Here is a 15122-nt window from a genome sequence, read left to right as displayed (position 1 = left end):
AAGTCATTGCTGATCAAGAATACCTCCTGCCTCATATCCAACCACACGCAGCTGCCCAAGACAGCCCAGAACCAGAAGTCCCAAGCAAGGAAAATTAATTCCATCCCTTTCACAAAAACACAACGCTTCACGTGCTGAACCAAACAATTGGAAGATTCAGAGTCTCTCCCGGTTACCACACTTCTCCACCTGCTACTCTCTTCTTAATTCTTTGGGTAACCGATCCCTCCCCTCCTCAAGCCATAACTGAAAATTATAATTAACAAGATAATGATACAGGAGGAGAAATCTGTTTTCCGTCAGTATTGAATTCCTGCGTTCTTGCTCGTTGAGAAGGGAGGTCAATTTCATTCTGAATTTTGCACAAATAACTGCAACCATTCCCAATGGCCTCCTGAGATTTTGCTTTTGCTAGGCATGATAAAAAAAATGCATTTCCTAAATGAAATTAAAAAAATAAAGGAAGACTCTAACGAATGGGAGTACAAAGTGCCGTGGCAGGTAACCAGGATAACAGAAGATCACGCTGCGAGCTCTGAATCTGCACTGACTTCCATGCAGCTTGTTCCCCACTTTTAGGGGACGATCACCGAAAGCAACATGCATTTGTTCAAAGTACAATTCGGACCATGCGTTCTGTGAAGGATCACAATTGTGATGTGCCTAGGTCTGAAACTAGACCTATAAATGATAAATATGCTATGATGAATGTATGTATGAAATACAAAGCACCAGAAATTCTCTGCCACAAACACACACACTTATTTTAAATCTCAAATAAATTAAAGCGTGGTACTGCAACCATCAATACTACTGTTTAGCTGGTTGGAGGCTGCTGTTGAATAATGTAACGCATTAGCTCCCAAATAGGATTACATTTTTTGCCTTAAAATTTGACTATTTTGTCCAGCTTAACAAGGATGAGGACAACAAGAAAGCCTCCAAAATACCAAACAAAAATTGCCACCCCAACTTACTGCCTCCGGAAATAGATGCCTCTACAAGAGCAAATTTGTCTTACAGATTGTCTAAAATTCTGACAAACAGGCAGTCTTACGCTCTGTCTCTCAGATGTGGAAGACCACTCTTTAAAAATCCACTAGTCCACACCTAACAGTGAAACTACAACATATCCCGTACACCCATGCTACCCAATGTCATCTAGAAATTAATGCGGTGAATTAATTTGAGCAAATATTCCCCTGGCTCTCAACAGTTTTCAATGAAACCATTAAAGGTTCTTCTCATCTGAGTCCACTGTGAGCAAACACGTGCTGAGAACTTACCTTTCCCTTCCAACTTTGAAACCTGTGCACTGCGTGTTACTTAAATCCAGGACCATTCATTCTCAACTAAAAAAAAAAAACAAAACTGAAAACAGCTATTAAACAGACACACCCACTGCAATCCAAAAGGACAAAAAGTAATTTCCTTCAATTGTGGTGCAGAGATAAGGTACAAGTAAGAAAACACTCAAATACAGTTTAGTTTAATGAAAGTAAAGTGTTCCACATATCCTCCAGCAGTAACCCCCAAAAGATCAACCTCCACAGCCTTTACTTGAATAACATCTCACTCCAGGGCTGTTCCCAAAGCCAACTTAATTCTTCCCATGCACTATTTTCCCCCTTCAGTGATACCTACCCTCTCCGTGCTTAAAATCTACATCAACTTATATTTCTGTCAATGCCAGCCTGGCCTGCTATAGAACATATGAAAGTGTCTCTTATCAGATCTGTCCACAAGCCACCCAAACCATTACAAGATTTTCTCCCTGTCAAGGCTGGGATCAAAGCCAGTCTCATTGTCAGCATGAACTCGGACACAGGGGAAGCCAATGCAAGATGGCACTTCTCAAGCTACGGAATACGTTTCATCACCAAGAACGATAAATGAAAACAGAAGTCCTTTCTCCTCTGGAAGCCACCTATTTTCAGAAGTGAGGTCTGATTTTAAAAGATCAACTGTTCTAGTTCACAGTCAGATCTATATGTGAATGCATGTTAAGATCATTAATATCAGTTGAGGAAAAGGCATTATTTTGAGCTTCAGAAAACATAGCCATGTGAGGAAACTGGACCTGGAGATACCCAAGAAGGGCACAGATCTGGGTGTAGTTTAATAGCTCACTTCAGGCCAGGGACCTAAAGAGCCTTCCTGACTCCTCTGTGTATCAAAATCCAAGTAAGAGTTCGCTGGATAACTCAAACCCCACCTCAATGGGCTGACTTTGGATTCTTCCTCTGAGCACAGGGAATCGGAGCTGCAGCACTGCCCGACACCGGATAGGCGTCAATCAGCTTCTGACCCCAGCAGAGTTACAGATTTAAACCAACTCAGGCCTTAAATCAAGGCAGCACCAAGAATAGGATTCTCTTCTCTAGTTATTTCTAAAATCCTTACGGTAGCATTACTAGAAAGACAGCCCCGATCACGTTTCTAATGCAAAGGGTCGCTCCGGTCGCTCAAGCCAAGTTGCTGCTAAACTTCACACTGAACAGAGTGAAAACAGGACACGGGCAAATGCAGCTGAAAAACACCATTACAAGGACCTTAGGCACACTGATGAGAGTCCAAGCATTTTAATTACATCACGCCTATATTTCCATACTATTTAAATAACTATTTGCATATAATTTATTTCAATTATTTGCATGCCTAGCATAGGAGTTGGGACATTTTAGTAAAAGATAAAACAAATAGTATTTCACACAAACTAATTTTATAGGAACCTTGCAGTGAATTAATTGTAAGTCAATATGATGAACCACAAAATAAAAATAATGAAGTCCCTCAGTCTTCCCCACACCACCCCCATTCCAGTAATCATACTGGTTGACTAAATATTAGAGTAATTTCCACCATTCCAATTAAACAGAATGCAACTATTTCTTTCATTCACACACACAAATTAGCATCTGTGGCCACAGAACATCAAAGCAGAAACTCAGCCTGCAGCCAGGAAGTCACTGAGTTTTCTGCTATGTTTGGACAGCATTCAAAACATTACATTTTTTCCACCTCAACATGCACATGGTAAAAATGTATCTTTTGAAAAAAAAAAAAAAAATAAAAAAACCCCTCAAGCTAGAATGATTCCAGGATCAAAAAAATTCTTGCCCTGCTCCTCCTGCTTGAGTCGTTCACAGTCAATTTTTATCATAAAACTTCTAAAAATAATCTTTAAAAAAAAAATAATCATATCAACAGTAAGTTCAGAACATAGGGAATTGGTGGATGCTGCAGAGAATCTGGTTTGGTATTAGACTTGCATAAAGCTGAATGGGCTGGGAGAGCTGCTTGTTAAACTGGAAACGGATGAAGAATGGGTTTTTATCGGGGAAAGACAAGAGGAGAATGGCAAGGGAGAGGTGCTGAGTTAACATTACTACCATCAAAACCGATTTTACTCCTCCGACAGTACGGAGGAGTCTGAATGGAAAACAGCGTAGCATTATTTTATGGCTTTTGCTAAACAAGCAAAAAAAAAAAATCCTGAATACAAATTCATGAGATGAGAAATAGGTGGTGGTCAACAGAATAACTTGCAAATTTCGAGAGAAAAATATAGCAGATAAACATCTTGCGGTATAAACTGAAGACAAGACATATGAAACCATGAACAAAAAAGAGTTAGGTATATCTTAAGGGAAAAAAAAAACCAAAACAAAACAAAGGAGTGATAAGAACGCTATCAAACCAGTCTGAAGTATATCTGATGAAATTTCTAAGTTTCTCTTAATTTCAAGCAACTTTGACATTAAAAAGATAAATAATGGCATCTATCTGTGGAACTACACTGTGTGGCACTTGCACCTTCTATTTTTTTTTCTTCCTTCAATTGGCAAAACCGTTGATCCTGCAAGAACACACATAATTGGTCACACAGGGGACACCACTACCTTGCCTATGCCACCAGTGACCAATTTTGACAGGAGATATTTCTGTCTATATTCTCCAGTGAAAGCAGATTCATAACATTCTTCAGTATATTGGGATTTTATTTGTTCACGTTTAACAGCTTGACAGCATAGACGGGTAATAAACTACTCTTTTACTTTTGGATTTAAATCTAGACTATGACCGGTTCCTTGGTAGCTTAGAACTGTACTACAAAAAAAAAAAAAAGAGCACAAAAAATTGGGTTTTTATTTGCTCATGTTTGTTATGCTTGACAGCATAGACAGGTAATAAATTACTCTTTTACTTTTGGATTTACATCTAGGCTATGACTTAGTAGCTTAGAACTGTACTACACAAAAAAGAGCACTTTTTTTTCCCCTTTGAGAACTTTATTGAGATGCAGTCACTGTTAAAAAGTAATAATAATAATAAAAAAACAACGAAAAACCAAAACACAAACAACCAAACCCAACCAACCAACAACAAAAGAAAAACCAAAACACCAAAATAACCCAGCACCCAGTGTACCAAAAGCATTAGCGGTCTTCCAAGACTACATTCTGCAGAAGCATTAAGGAGGACGCGTAAAAACCTTCCGCAATTTGGGAATCCCCCTACACCTGACCCAACAGCCCAGGGAGCTCCATGCTGCTTGGACAACGCTTGCTCTGCAGACGCAGCTCTCGCTGCCCCCAGTCCAATACACACTCACCACCCACAGGAAAAGCGCAATTAACGGCCTGATGCAAGGATTACGGTAGTTGTGTTTATTCTATCATGCCCTTTCAACAAGAGTAAATAGATACAATCCTAAAACATTCAATATTGTTATACAACTACCTCCCTTGAAAATATACTCAGAAAACTTTCCCATCATTTCACGTCCACTGCTCATTACATTTGCATGCCTCTACCCATCATTCCACTACTTTCCTTCCTAGCTCCCGGATTTATTAACTTGAGTAAAAGTGATTTCAGTATTTCTACCAAAGCAACACTCAGCAGATGTCTAGCATCTATATTTATACAACTCTAGAACTGGTAATAAACATGATTTTTCTGTACCGCCACACTACATTTTTTAATGAGACATCATTCCTTGTCTCTGTTTACCAAGAATTACGTTGGCCACAACTGAGTCCTTATCCCATATTATTACACCACATAACAGGAGTTTGGCAAGCGGAATGGAAACTTCTCGTTATATATGAAGGAACGCTTAATGGCTAAGGATTGGTGTTATTCTCCCTGCGTCTGTGGACAGCAGGGCTACTCGGACACATGGGGGAAGGTATCTAAGGGGAGGGAGATGCCTGGGAAGGTGTAAATGCTCAGGCTTTAGAGCTTATTTCCATCCAGATCCCAACCACAGTGACTTTCAGAGGATTGTGCCAAAGACATTTCTCCAAGACAGAGTGTGTGGTTCCTAAATGACGTCAGATGTCTGGGCAGCCAGCCAGCTTCCTATGGAAGTGATTTCAATACTGCTGAAGTTCATTCTAATTGTATTTACCATATGATTACTTATGCAAGGAGCCAGCAGCTTGCATAGGTAGCCTGTACTTCTGAATTTAATAAAATAAAACATGTTTTGAAAATACAAAGAAAGAGATGGAGCGAGGTAAACAGAAATCATATTCAAATTTCATGACTTTCTCTGAAGCCACTTATTCCAAAAAGGAACAGATGTTAAGCCAAGACAAATTCCATCCTTGCTTAACTGGGACTTAGTCTATGATGCAAAGCAGAGTATTTTCCCACCTGCAAATTTACAGTCGTTCCATACCCATAATTATACCTTAAACGTAAAGCCTTGCCCCTTCTGCTCATGCTTCATAATAGGTCCTCACTGCCCCAAGGGTTTTCATAAAATTTGTTTGGTTTTTTCCCTTTGAGATCTTTCTCTTAAAACTTTCCTGGGGCATACAAAAAAACTCCACACAACCAATCAAAAAAGCCAAACAAGTTTGAAGACAGTTATGCTACAGGTTACCGAAATGACCACTCCTCTTCACGGACAATATAACATCAGTACTTCCATGCAGACTTTCATCTCTCTGCCTCCATTCACCTACTGCCTCATTTTTAACTGTAGTTATAACCGCACACAATCAAGCACAATTAAGCCCCATCGTGTGACGAGAACACCGACAGATCCCTGTCCCACAGGCAGTAAGCAGTGTCACATCAGGTGGCAGCATTCTGTAACGCGCTCACGATCATATAATAGTTGATTGTTAACAAACAGAAATAGGAAGCTGATGAAGTTCCTACCCTGTTATGGCAGGGCACTGAACTTAATGCATTCACATAATCAGCACTGAGAGCATTCAGGGATTAACGTGCTCCGAGATAGGCTTTGAAAGAGAAGAAACAGAATTAATGCAACTCCTCCCCTTCCTCTGTACTCTTTCAGCCCCAATATTCTCTCCCAGTCCTCAAAAAGGAAATATGCATTCGCAACACCCCAGTTCAGATTTCAGATTCTGGCAGAGTGTTTCCAGGGTCTTTGCTGTCCTTTCTGATCGCCCCTTTCTCCTAAACAACAGCTCAGAAGTTCAATGACAAACAACAACAGGAGAAGGACAGCAGAAAAGGCTCTGTCCTGCAGCAGTGCCTTCAGGATTCCTCATATGTCTGAAGGACCACACTAACCATTGTCGGACTCCCTTTCTGTTCCCTGCAATCCCACAGCTTTCTCATGGAAATCTCCAATTTCTTTCCATAAACTGATTTCGGACCATTCTCTAAAAGTGTAAATAGAGCAGACAAAACAATAAAAATTAGATTAAAAAAAGAAACCAAACACCAAACATACGCCCCAATGAATCTTTTCTCTGTGGTATTTTTTGCACAGTACCTAGTTGCAGTAGTGGTAATCGCTCATCATTATGAAGCATATTCTGCAACAAAGTGTTTGAAAGCATTCTGAAATTCTGGAGAAAATGAATGGGAAGTCCCATCCAGGTACACAATACTTTACAGTTCTTAAATATTGGCTGGTATAATAAAGAATCTTAATCCTTTCATCTTCATTAAAAAGTGTTTTGTTGTAATTTGTTAGGTATGTTACAAATGTTAGAAGAACATTAACATATTTATTTCAAAGCTTATTCTGCTACCTTTACACTTTTGCTTGTGTGTCGATTAGTGCTATTTTGTCGTTTATAGCTTTTTAATAATATCACACACAATCCCTCTACAATACACGATTCACTAGCCTGAACAGTCTGTTGTATTGGAAATGCAAAAATTAAGGTTGCCTGTGTCAGACTCATGTTCTACAGAATAGCCCCACCCAACACAAAAAGCACACCAACCAAACAAACCCATCCCTGACACAAAGGTCACACCTTTGCCAAACTTTGAGCACACGTTCTCCAACAGGAAATAAAGCTTTTCAAGAAAACTTTTTAATAGGTTAAAAAAAAAAAAAAAAAACAAACCAACTTACTACTTTCCCTTGCTGCTGCTGTTATCGCAAGACCTGACCTATTCCAGCTAATCTGTCAGGAAAGAGAGTCTGCCCGATACAAACCTTATCATGAAATATTTCAGCCTACTTACAAACAAAACAAAACAAAAAAAAAAAAAAAAAAGGCGATCAAATTTCCCAAGCCTAGTTGTTTTTACAAAGCTTTTCACCATTGCACCCACATTTCCATTAGGATCATAACCCTAGGCAATCACATAAGCAACTGAATTTCTGTGAGGGCCGTGACCGCACTTGCAGCTCCCTCTGCCCCATCCCGAGTCACCAGGAAAGCCCTGCAACGGGGACAGAGGGACGGACACCCCTACGCGCTGGTGACCCTGACATTCTCCATTTAAAACATCAGGGAACAAAGAGTATTTTCAAGTTTTGTCAATAATTGCCAGGACTAGGCCCAAATCAGTCCCGAATAAAAGCAAACCTGAAAAGAGTAGGAATCAAGACCTACAACTCCAGACTGGCTTTTTCCCACGGAAAACGCAAGCTGTGAAAAGCCTTATTTTGGCAAATTCTAGCACAAATTGCCACCTCTGCTTGAGCGCATCTTTCGTCATTCACAATTATTTTGATGTCGCCAATGCTCACGCATGGAGGGGCTCACATTTATATTTACCGTATGATTCTTCTGGTAAATTAGTATAAGTAATCTCTATATAGTGAAACCATCCTTTATAATAAGAATTATTAGAGTTTATATATATAAATTTATATATAAGTTATATATATATAAGCTATAGTAAGTATTAATAGGGTTTCAGGATTCCACATGACGAAAATAGGATATCAGGTCCAAATATTCTGCTTTTTAAATACTTCTTGGCTAAATAAGGTGTTAAGAAAAAATAAGCCATGAATATACCTAGAAATCCTGAGCTGCCTCACAACACAACAGTCACACAAAGGATACTTCACAGGTAAACACAGAACAACAAGCATTTCAAAAAATTGTCCCATTTGGTTTGTAATTTATTTTGTTAACCCACATTTTGCTTTTGACTTAGCATATTTTGGGACCACAGTTACGCAGAAAAAAAAAAAATAAAAAAAATTAGATGTCATTTTTAGCAATTTATAAACACACAGACTCACTCTTCCTAAGATCAGGCCCAAGGCTGTACGCGCAGATCTAACTCTGCTTTTTCCACGTATACATTAGGCAGTGCGATGTGATAAATCTGTGACCGTGAAGTCACGCACTCTACGGCAAATAGGATCCAGCACTGTTCAGCAACCCTGGAGAAGGCAGGCTACACCATGTTCTAGCTGTGATTTCTTTCCCCCACCCCATTTCATTTCCATAATGGTCCAGCACTTATTTTGCAGACTTTTCGTACCATCTCCTCTCAAAGGTATGTAAATAATGTAGTCAACAGTAACGCATTATGCAATTTATTTTCAGCCAACAGCACAGCCCTCGTTAGGCGCAATTCATGGGAAGAAGTAGTTAATTATGGTAATTCATCTGCAGACCTAGGTGAGCAATTTCACTGTTATTCTGCTATCCTACTTAATATGCCTATGCTGTATAAGAGCAGTTAAATGGCAACTTTCAAAACTGACATCCCAAGCCCTGATTCTCTAACGAGCTCTGAACGCAGGCTTTGACACAGAGCTACAGTAAACACCACTTCTGGGAGGTGAAGGAGTCGATTTACACAAAACAACTTGCAAGATCAGGGTTTAAGGTAGTCTACTGAATAGACCTTTAACAAGATCCTAGAAATAATTCTATGCTATTGTATTGCACTATTTGTGGGATGCTATGTGATCATATAATTAGAGATCATATAGTACATTCACACAAAGAATACTTTAGGGCTTGCCGGGAGGGTGGGGTGGGGGGGGAGCTCTTTTAAAAAAAGAAAACCACATTGTTTGGAAATTCAGAGCTAATCTCAACAAATGTGAAATGCTACCAGAGCACTTTTCCTTCACAAACTTTAGAGGAATACATTTCAGGTCTGATTGCTGCCTGAGGAAGAATTAGTTCCAAACAAAACTAGCTGAGGTTTTCAGTCATTATGGTGTTAAAAGTCTAAAGGAAAATAATCTGAAATATGCGTCGATATTAAAAAAAATAATAATAATTTCTAAACTGCTGCTCTATGACTGTAATGACTGGGAGCAAAGGCAGCATTTGGTTCAGAACCAACACTGAAAGAAGCCCTCCGGACAGGTGCAAAAAAAAAATACCATCGGTTTGGTAGCAAAACCAGAGGAGAGGAGCAAATGAAGGGCAGGTCTCAGCTGGAGTGGCAGTGTCCTGGAGAACCGCTGTGCACAAGCACACACTAGTTAACCCCTCTGTTTGGGGGAAGGCTCCAGCCTCGTCTCCCGTCAACCTGATCCAGAGGCCACCTGGACTGTCCTCTCCATGAAACCTCCTCTGGGGCAGCTCAAGCAGCAGCAGCACCAACAACCCAACCCGTCAGCGGCTTCCCTTGGCACATGCCTTTCAGCTGCCTTGAAGAAAAAAAAAAAAAAAAAAAAAAAAAAAAAAAAAAAAAAGAGTCCTTCATCTTGGGGCTCTTCTTCACTACACCTTGCCTCCACCCTTCTGTAGGCTGTCTGCAGGCTCCAGAAACCAGCTGCTAAAGGATGCAGCCTGCATAACCTGGAACATCACAAACTACTGAAGGGCCGCCTTCTGCCAAACCCCTGCCCTCCCGAGCGAAGTACGTTAAATAATGCAAAAATCACCGAAGCCCCACTCGCCCTGGAGAACAGGCAGCCAACACAACCTACGTTTGTATGTGCAGTGCTGCTCTTCAGCCATAAACCAAGCCTAAAAACCTGCAATTAAAAGCTTAAAGTTGTAATAACTTTAGATAGTCAGTGCTATAATGACAGAAGGCACGGCATTTTTACATGAGCATCTTGAAGGTGTCAGTGAAGCACAGGTCCCCACAGACAGACATTCAGATAGTTTTAACTTTAACCTTATACGCTTTGATATAGCTGCAGGACTAAACCATTAGTGCTCTCTACCTTGTTTATGACTGACTACATATGCTAGAATGTGTTTTGCCAAAACTCATAGCTAAAATAAAAACCAGCATTCAAATAGCACAAAACTTCATAAACCAAATAAACAACACATTGCAAATATTTAAGTCTTCCAAGCAAAGGCTTCTTCTGTAAATTTCAATATTTAAACTGGCAACAAAGCATTTCAGACAGTGAAACAAATGACTGGCTAAAAAAATGCTACCCCCATCGTCATCATCCTTTTAAACGGTTCATTTTTCTGTTCTCCTGAAACACGCATGGCACTCAAATTATAACTGAACAAATGTACATATCCCTAGCTATTTAAAACAAAAAAAAATTTGGAAACATTAAATTTAAATCTTTTTGTTTAACCCAAGATTAGAAAACTGTCAGCCCCGAAAATTAGTTTTGCAGAGCTTTAATGCATCTGAAAGTGGCTTACTTGCTAAACATGACAAGCAAATTCCAAAATAAAGGGAAACCCTTTCCCTCAACACGCACACTAATATTTTTCTTTCCTGAAGGCTGGATCATTTCCAGAGAACCTGAATTGACTTCAATGGAGCAATAATATGTTTCTTACAAAGAACACGTAGGATGGACTCAGAATACAAGAAAATGGCTCAACTACGGAAGGTCTTCACTCAGCTCTTAAAATATCCACGGATCACGCTTAAGAGTGATTTTTTAATTTTTTTTTTAAACAATTAGGGCTTGACTACACCAACAGCTATATCTGCTGATATAGAGATATCTATTACGCTAAACAGGAATAAGACACTTTCTTTCTGGAGTCATTCCAAAAAAAAAGCAAATGCACTGTAAATTCACGCTTTTAACTTCAAGCCATCCTACCAGCGAGTGTAAATACCTTCTTGTAAAGTTTAAGGGATTTATTGAAGTGCTAGCAGGATTTTCTTTTGAAATTAACCAGAGAAGACTTCTCAGTGTAGAATGTGGTGAAGATAAGAAAAGTCACAATACAAAAGCACGATTTACAATGGCAAAACCCAAATGTATACAACTTATAGTACTATTTCCGAACTGAAGAGATTTCCCAAAATTAAAACACCCCCCAAAATTTCATTTACCAGCAGATGAAAAATTTCCAAACACCGTATGAAAACAAGACACTGTAACAGAAAGCGCGTGCTCGTTGGTATCACAAGCACAACCGTGCTCGCCAGGACCACGATGGGCTTTAGGAGACACCTTTACTGCTGGGGAAAACTCTCACCAGAAAGCAACGTCTTACGTTAAGAGCCGCACAACTTGCATAAGCATTTCTCATGACAAGACCTGCAATGCTTGATCTGCCCGGGGCACCCAGCTCTGCCAAGCAAGGAAAATACCACTGCTTCTCAGTAAAGGGCATAAAAAAGGATTTTCATACAAGCTCGTAAATTTGCTTCGCTATAAACTTATAAACAAGAATCATTTAGGAAGTTATTAAGGAAGACCTGCCCAAGGAGAATTGCCAGCACATGACAAAGATTATGTCACTGCTTATGTCTACTTTATATATGGACAAATCCAAGCAGTCAAGACAGTATGAGTAACGCGATCATCACATACAGAAAGGCTGGTGTCAGACCGGCTTAGCTATTCACTGGCCCACTGTAGTCTGCAAAGATTTTAGCAAAGCTGCTATAAGTTCTTCTTGGCCCAACTTCACCGATTATAGGTTCATTCCTACAGATAAGCTATAGTTTACTGACACCTTCACGGTAACAACGCAGGTGTTCTTGCTGAACCAGTTTACAGCATGATTCCACAACCACTTGGATTTTACTACTCCCCCCCAAAATAGCAGTAGGTTTTAACACAATCCTTCCAGACATTACGTCCGTAGGACCCATAAACCACTGTATCAGCATGGCAGAGGAGTCAATAAACCATGACAGAGGATAGGAACTTTCCAGACAGAAGAGTTCAGAGAGCTTCACCTGTAGCTTTCGTTCCACGTCCCCACTCCACCGAGGGTAGAGTCAGCTTAGGGGTCCCACTACCCCTGCTCCCACCTCCACCACAGGGACAAGCTGCTGCTTGCCTAGTTGTGCTCTGAAACCCATCCCTGAAGCGGCTCCGCCAAAAAAAGTTCAGCCCTTTCCCCTCCCCTCAAAGAGTTGCCAGGGTCTGGAAAACGTGCAGGAATCCTAAAACTTCATATAAGGTTGCATTTCCACGTTACCGGGATACAAACACGCCTAACTTTATGAACCAAGTAAACCTGATTTCAACGTGATTCTTCATCATGTATGGGCACTATCAGCAAATATTTCCTATGTGAAGGACCATGTTTTGTCCAAAAAGCACAAGACCCACGAACACAAAAGGAGCACTTGCCTAAACAAAAAATTCCAAGTAAGCAGAGGCTGAAAAATAATACAAAAGCCACAGTACGCTGCTACGCAGCCTTTCACCAGATCTCAGGGTACTGAACTGGTCTGAAAAAAACTCCTGTGAAGTATTAAATCACTGGTGCATGGATAAATTTGTTAATCCATTTGCTAAGGTCACACAGTGGCAGAAATAGCAGATAATCCTGACACCAGCTTTCTGTCCTAATCATTATGTGGACAGAAAATCTTCAGTGATGTAAAAATGAAACTAAAAAGAAAGTAAATACAGTTATCTGTTACAAACAGGTATATTAGATCAACCCAGAAAAGCAAAACTGTGGGTGTGGGGAGCAGAGGTGTGTCTCTGGGGACACACCACTGATCTAGACAAGCCCATGAAAATTTAGAGAGAGAATTTATAACCAGAGAGTCATTTCATAATTCCCTCTATTCAAGCAGTCCCTATGAAGTAACTTGTGTAGAAAAACTGCACCATGCTCAAAAAAAAAAAAAAAAAAAAGAGTCTGAAAGCCTTGAACAGTAACCCACAGGATATATTCCATTATTCTACAGTACCCACAATAGGATGCCAAAAGCTTGCCATTTATCCTGTATTGAAGTTAAAGGAGTATTTTACAGTTTGCCTGTAAGACACAAAAGCTGGGGATGTCTTCTAATATCAGAGGGCAGACAGACACACAGCTGACATTGTCAGCACACGGTCAAGAGAGCTACAACAGCTTCTACCATTTAGTGCCATATTAAGGCATCCTGGTAATACCCACTATGGAGCTCTGGCAATTCAAGACCATTTTGCTGAACGCTCTTGTACGGGTAGAAAATATGCAGCAAGCATCAGCTTCTGAAGAAGAAAAAGCAAGACTATGAGCTGAGAAAAAACCTATTGTACGAATTAAAAATACTGAACCAGACAATGAGCTACATTGGCATTATTAAGATGTACTAAAAACAACAACATAATAAAATCACTGTAGGCAGGGAAGACTAATCTTTCTGTTCTTCCTTAGACAAAACTCACAGCAATTTCAATGGGAATTCTTCCCCAGATATGGCTGGATGACTACATCCACAGCCTCCACGTGCCAAGTTTGCTCCTGCAGCCAGTCTCTATTGCGTCCGTCTTAGTTACACTACGCATATTCACATTACAGGAATTTATAAATAGCAGGACTAATTTTGAGGTGATCCACAAAACCGTGTCCTCAATATAGATGAGGTTCGCTATTATCATCTCAAGGCTCAACAGTTTTGTGTAAAGGGTGTATATTTGAAAGACTTTCAAGAAAAAAAATCTTTTACTTTCTCAAAAAGCACATCTTGCATTCCCCCTGTCCCAAGCACGTCTACTTCAGAGACAGAGTACAAGCCTGCTATCCACAGGTTTCACCAGGCCACAAGGTACAAGAGTTTACAATGCCTTATTCTCTTCTCTTTATTTTCTTAGGTTCTGGACAACAAGACATCAAATAAAAATGGTGGTTAAAAATCAAGCAGCGGAGTATTTCATATATTACACAGTTTCTAGATGTGAACTCTTTAAAGAGGATCTTTCAAGTCCGAAGTCGCAATTCCACACGCTCATGTGTGCGGCACAGGACAAAGGCGCCTGTGCGCACGTACCAGCTCGGGGTCTCAAAGCCGTGTTTGTTCACCCAGAACAATGGGGCATGTGACTTGTCAACACTACCCACAATAAAAACAATAAGATAAGGCTGCCACTGATTTCACGATGACTGACTTTGTTTTTGCTAATTTTAAGTCACAACATCAATAAAATTCTATGGCATAAAATGCCTTATTTTAAAAAGCCCAACACAAACCTCACAGCGCACTGAGGCTTTCACTCAAACTTCTTCAGCTTTTTGCATTTGTGCTAAACACACCACCCTCCCCCCCAAAGCCTCCCTCTGACTTCATCAACAGTTCAGTCAATGTTTTACGACCAAAGCCGAGATTATTTTTATCAAATACGGGCACTGCCAAACTTTGTCCTCTCTGTTCCCTGCCTGGTGTGGCTGTCCGGGCTCCCTCTCTGCCCAGGCCCCTCTCACCTCTGCTCCATGCCTCGCTCGCTGCCAGTGCCGCAGCCCATAAAATGAGACTTACTCCACAGGTTTCGCTCTGCCACGGACCAGGACTGCACCGTCCAAACCCATCTAACCCCTCTGGCTCAAGTGGGCTACCCGGGATCAAGTCCTATATGTAAACTCAACTAAAGTTTGGAGAAAGGGGAAAGAAAGCAGAGCAAACCCAGAGAACAGAAATAAAAAGGCACCAATTTGGTTTAAAGAACTGACAGAAGAACAGACAGGGAGAATGCAAAAGAAAGTCCAAAATGATAAAGAGTAGAGAAAAAGCCCGGGGGGGGGGGG

The 15122-nt window shown here is 40.4% G+C and overlaps 1 protein-coding gene across 4 annotated transcripts in view; it reads right to left on the bottom strand.

The window, feature by feature from the left end:
- Window positions 1–15122, bottom strand: part of TBL1XR1 (TBL1X/Y related 1) — a 117009-nt gene that overhangs the window by 92825 nt on the left and 9062 nt on the right. For 2 of the 4 annotated variants that reach the window (XM_074590576.1, XM_074590577.1), the window contains exon 2: window positions 1287–1352. The exons of the other annotated variants lie outside the window; for them this stretch is intronic. The gene's annotated coding sequence lies outside the window, so the exon portion shown is untranslated. The remainder of the gene's footprint in view (window positions 1–1286; window positions 1353–15122) is intronic. 4 annotated transcript variants of the gene reach the window in all.

Source organism: Larus michahellis, chromosome 6 (genome assembly GCF_964199755.1).
Source record: "Larus michahellis chromosome 6, bLarMic1.1, whole genome shotgun sequence".
Taxonomy (NCBI): Eukaryota; Metazoa; Chordata; class Aves; order Charadriiformes; family Laridae; genus Larus; species Larus michahellis.
The sequence above is the reverse complement of the archived record's forward strand: the minus strand, read 5'-3'. Positions and strand labels throughout refer to the sequence as shown.